We start from the raw sequence: 5,000 nt of genomic DNA, 5'->3' as shown, positions 1-5,000 counted from the left end.
ATATATATATATATAATATATATATAATATATATATATATATATAATATATATATATATATATAATATATATATATATATATATATATATATATATATATATATATATATATATATATATATATATATATATATATATATATATATATATATATATATATATATATATATATATATATATATATATATATATATACATATATACATATATATATATATATATATATATATATATATATATATATACATATATATATATATATACATATATATATATATACATACATATATATTCAAATATACACATAAAACACTGAGCATTTATGGGAAGCTGTTTTTATACCCAATCATGGCACCCACCTGTTCCCAATTAGCCTGCACACCTGTGGGATGTTCCAAATAAGTGTTTGACGAGCATTCCTCAATATTTATTGCCACCTGTCCCAACTTCTTTGTGACGTGTTGCTGGCATTAAATTCTGAAGTTAATGATTATTTGCAAAAAAAAAACGTTATCAGTTTGAACATCAAATATGTTGTTTTTGTAGCATATTCAACTGAATATGGGTTGAAAATGATTTACAAATCCTTGTATTCCGTTTATATTTACATCTAACACAATTTCCCAACTCATATGGAAACGGGGTTTGTATGTGTGTTTGTATATATATGTATTTATGTATCATATATATGTGTTTATATATACGTATATATATATATATACATATATATATATATATATATATGTATATGTGTGTGTGTGTGTATTTGGGGGAGAGACAGCGGCGGCGATGACCAAGAAGAACGCGGAGTTGGAATATAATTACAACACTTTATGTATTTATATACATATTTATATAATATTTACATATTTATATCATATGTAACTACAAGCTCCATTCACAGACAGAGTCCCATTGCTTTTATTTTTGTGCAAATATATTTTATTAGATTTTACAGTTAAAATTACAAACAGTCACATCCACTCATACACACACACATACACACTTGAGGAGAGAGGTGCACATGAACTTTAACAACTCAAGGTTTACAGTACAGACATTATTAGAAAATATACCCATATATTGTATATATATATACATACACACACACACATATATATATCCATACATATATATATATATACATATATATCCATCCATCCCGCTGCGGCTCACGATCAGCAGGCTATCGAGATCACAGCAAAATAGATGAACATACCTCGGCATCAAGGATCCTCAGGAAGTGTTCACAAGATCACCTCCCAAGGGCCTGTCCACCGTACACACTTAGAGGGAAAAAAAAGGAAAAGTTACAGGGCTTGATCAATACAAAACAATAATCACAAAAAAAAAAAAAAAAACTGAACAAAAAAGCAAGTAAACCATGACAAAACCATATCAGAAGTGACACAAGAAAAACAAATGTAGTGTTGAATCAGTACAAAAGATAATAACAATAAAAATAAAAAAGGAATACAACTACAAAAAAATGACAGTTTAGTTTTCCTTTAAATGTCTATAAGTTATGCTTCAATATATGTCAGTAAAGGTTTCCAGGTTAATTCCCATTTATTCATATTTGTAGAGTTTATAAATCTTATTTTTTCAAGAGTCATTACATTCACAAGTTCATTTAACCAGTTCCTGAAGTTGGGTGCAGATAGAGTATTCCAGTCTCTGAGAATGAGTCTTTTGGCCAAAACCGTCCCAAGCAGCAACACAGTTCTAATATGTTTTGGAAGCTTTTGTGTTTCTGAAGACCACCCAAATAAGATCATATCCCTATCAGGGACAATTTTTCTCTGATATACCCCCGAGTAAAAAAAGAAAATGCTGGACCAAAATGATTGAATAATTGGACATCCCCAAAACGAGTGAGACAATGATCCTTCAGCAGATTTACATTTATCACAAAGTGGAGATGTATCCGGATAAAATTTGTGTAATAAAACTTTAGAATAGTAAAAACGATGAATCACTTTAAACTGTATGAGCCTATGTCTGCTGTTAATTGAGCACTTGTGAATTTGAGAGAGTGTCTGTTCCCATTGCTGATTGGGTATTGTTGTTCTTAGTTCCTGTTCCCATGCTCTTTTAACACTGTCTGCTGATGTCATAGACATAATGAAGCAGCTGACAAATTTAGCGATAGACTTTTTACTTGTGGGTGGTAAATTTAATAGTTCTAAAAGAGGATGTTTTTCATTTACCAACTGAGACTTTGAAATGTTTTCTTTAATAAATGTTTTTACCTGCAAATAGCAAAACCAACTGAATTGGGACAAATTGAATTTGATTCGCAATTGCTCAAATGACACAAGACTGTCCTCGACATAAATGTCTTTTATGCATTTAATTCCATTTGAGTACCAGTCAAAAAATGTTTTATCTGTTATCGATGGAATAAATGCATGATTGTGATATATTGGTGAATACATAGTTACATTGGAAATATTCAATTGTTTTTTAATTTGAGAAATAATTTTGATAGAATTTCGTACTACAACACTATGGCTTATTGATTTAATTGAAGAGACTGGTTTAGTAAAAAGTAACGATAGCAATGATGTATAAGGTTTCACTAATGACTGCAGTTCCAATTTCAGCCATAAGGGAGCAGAATTAAGAGATTCATTATTTGGGGACCCCATCTTCCAATAGGTCAATGCGTTCAGATTTGATGCCCAATAATAATTTTTGAACATTGGAAGACCCAGTCCCCCTTCCTCTGTAGATCTAAATAAGTGCTTTTTGGATATTCTGCGTTTTTTACATCCCCACACAAAATCTAGAACTAAAGATTCAAGTTTTTTGAAAAAATCTACAGGAATTACAATTGGTAAATTTTGAAAAAGATAAATAAATTTGGGCAGAGTGATCATTTTAATAGCATTCACCTTGCCTAACATAGAGAGAGGTAGGGTCTTCCAATACTCAATACACACTTTCAGTTTCTCAAAGGCTTCAATAAAGTTCAACTTTAGTAATGATTCATAATTTTTAGATATTTTTAAGCCAAGATAGGATATGTAATTTTCTGCGACTTTAACTGGATTTTGACTGATCTCAACGTTATCTCCTAGGAACATAAGCTCACTTTTGGACCAGTTTATTTTATAACCAGATATTCTACCAAAAGAGTCTACATATTCTAAAAGAAGTGGTAGTGCAACTTCTGGCTCAGTGAGTGTAACAAGTACATCATCTGCATAAAGGGAGATGAGACTCTCTGATGAGCCTACTGAAAATCCTTTAATATTAGAGTTCATTCTTAAACCAATAGCCAGTGGTTCGAGGGCCAAATTGAAGAGTAAGGGCGAAAGGCAGTCACCCTGTCTCACACCGCGATGTAATTCAAAACTATCCGATATTACATTATTAGTTATGACATATGATTTTGGTGCAGAATAAATTATTTTAACCCATTTTATAAAATTTTCTCCCAATCCAAATAATTTGAGAACATGAAAAAGATAAGCCCACTCAATTGAATCAAAAGCTTTATGAGCATCCAGAGTCAGGACGGCAGCCTTTTTGTTTCCTGTGCAGTCTGAGTACAATACGTTCAGTAATCTCCGTACATTGCCAAAAGAAGGTCTGTCCGGGATGAAACCGACCTGATCTGGATGAATAATTTCTGTTATGTGGTTGCTTAACCTTGTTGCGAGTACCTTAGTTAGAATCTTATGGTCTAAATTGAGCAGGGAGATAGGTCTATAATTGGCTGGATCAAGTGGATTTTTTCCCTTTTTTGGTATTATACATATATGGGCTTCATACAAAGAACTTGGAAGTTTGTTGTTCACAAAAGAATCATTTAACATTCTAAGTATTATAGGGGATAGTATTTCACTGAAAGCTTGATAAAACTCCGCACCAAATCCATCTGGACCAGGACTTTTACTCAAGGAGAAAGATTTCAGTGCTTTTTGCAGTTCTTCAGTTGAAATAGTGTTGTCTAAAGAATTCTGATTATTTGGACTCAGTTGAGGTAAGTTTAATGAGGTAAAAAAATCATTTAAATCATTAACCGATATAGCTGAATTAGATTTATATAATTCTGAATAAAAGTCCTTGAAGACATTATTGATATCCTTTAAATCTGTACATGTTTCACCTGTTTTTGAGCATATTTTGTGAATAGCAGCTTTGGCTTGATCTCCTTTGAGCTGTCTAGATAGAAGTTTTTGTGGTTTATCGGATATTTCAAAATGTTTTTGTTTATTTTTCAGCAGGAGTTTAGATACTTCCCCATGAAGAAGAGAGTTGTATTCATTTTTCAGTTTCAGCATCTTATTGTAATCAGACTGCAAAAGAGAATTTATATGAATTTTTTCCATTTCTTTAATTTCTTTTTCTAATTCTCTCTGCCTTTTTCTTGTTTCTCTTTGTTTTGAGATTTCAAATGAAATGATATATCCTCTCACAGTAGCTTTAAGAGCTTCCCACAATGTGGAGTCTGAGACCTCTCCGTTATCATTCACCTCAATAAAATCTTGGATAATCTTGTTTATATACTCTTTAAAATCTTCATATAATAATAGTTGTGGATTAAATCTCCATTTTTGTTTGATTTTAAGGAGATCAATTTGAATCTGCAAACTCACAGGACTGTGATCTGAGATTATTCTACTATGGTACTCAGGATTACTGACATTGGAGAGGGAAGAGCCTTCCACTAAAAAGTAATCAATTCTCGTGTAGGAATTGTGTACAGTAGAGTAAAATGAATACTCCCTTTTCTTAGGGTGTTTTACTCTCCATATGTCTATGATATTTCTTGATCTCATAAGATTATTAATAGTTTTAGTTGAGTTAGCAATTACATGAGATTTAGTTGACAATCTATCTAAAGTGGGGTCCAAAAGGCAGTTAAAATCACCACCAATGTAGATATGAGAGGAGCTATCATCAGGAAGTAGACCAAAGACTCGATGATAAAAGTTTGAGTCATCAGTGTTTGGTCCATAGATATTCAAAAAAGTTACTGGATAGGATGT

At 31.6% G+C, this 5,000-nt stretch overlaps 1 protein-coding gene across 1 annotated transcript in view; it reads left to right on the top strand.

Annotated features, from left to right (window-relative positions):
* Positions 1–5,000, top strand: part of rassf5 (Ras association domain family member 5) — a 110,143-nt gene that overhangs the window by 22,014 nt on the left and 83,129 nt on the right. The window lies entirely within an intron of this gene.

The sequence above is a fragment of the Nerophis ophidion genome, linkage group LG16, assembly GCF_033978795.1.
Source record: "Nerophis ophidion isolate RoL-2023_Sa linkage group LG16, RoL_Noph_v1.0, whole genome shotgun sequence".
NCBI classification, from domain to species: Eukaryota; Metazoa; Chordata; class Actinopteri; order Syngnathiformes; family Syngnathidae; genus Nerophis; species Nerophis ophidion.
Note: the sequence above shows the minus strand (reverse complement) of the source record. Positions and strands in the feature narration are given on the sequence as shown.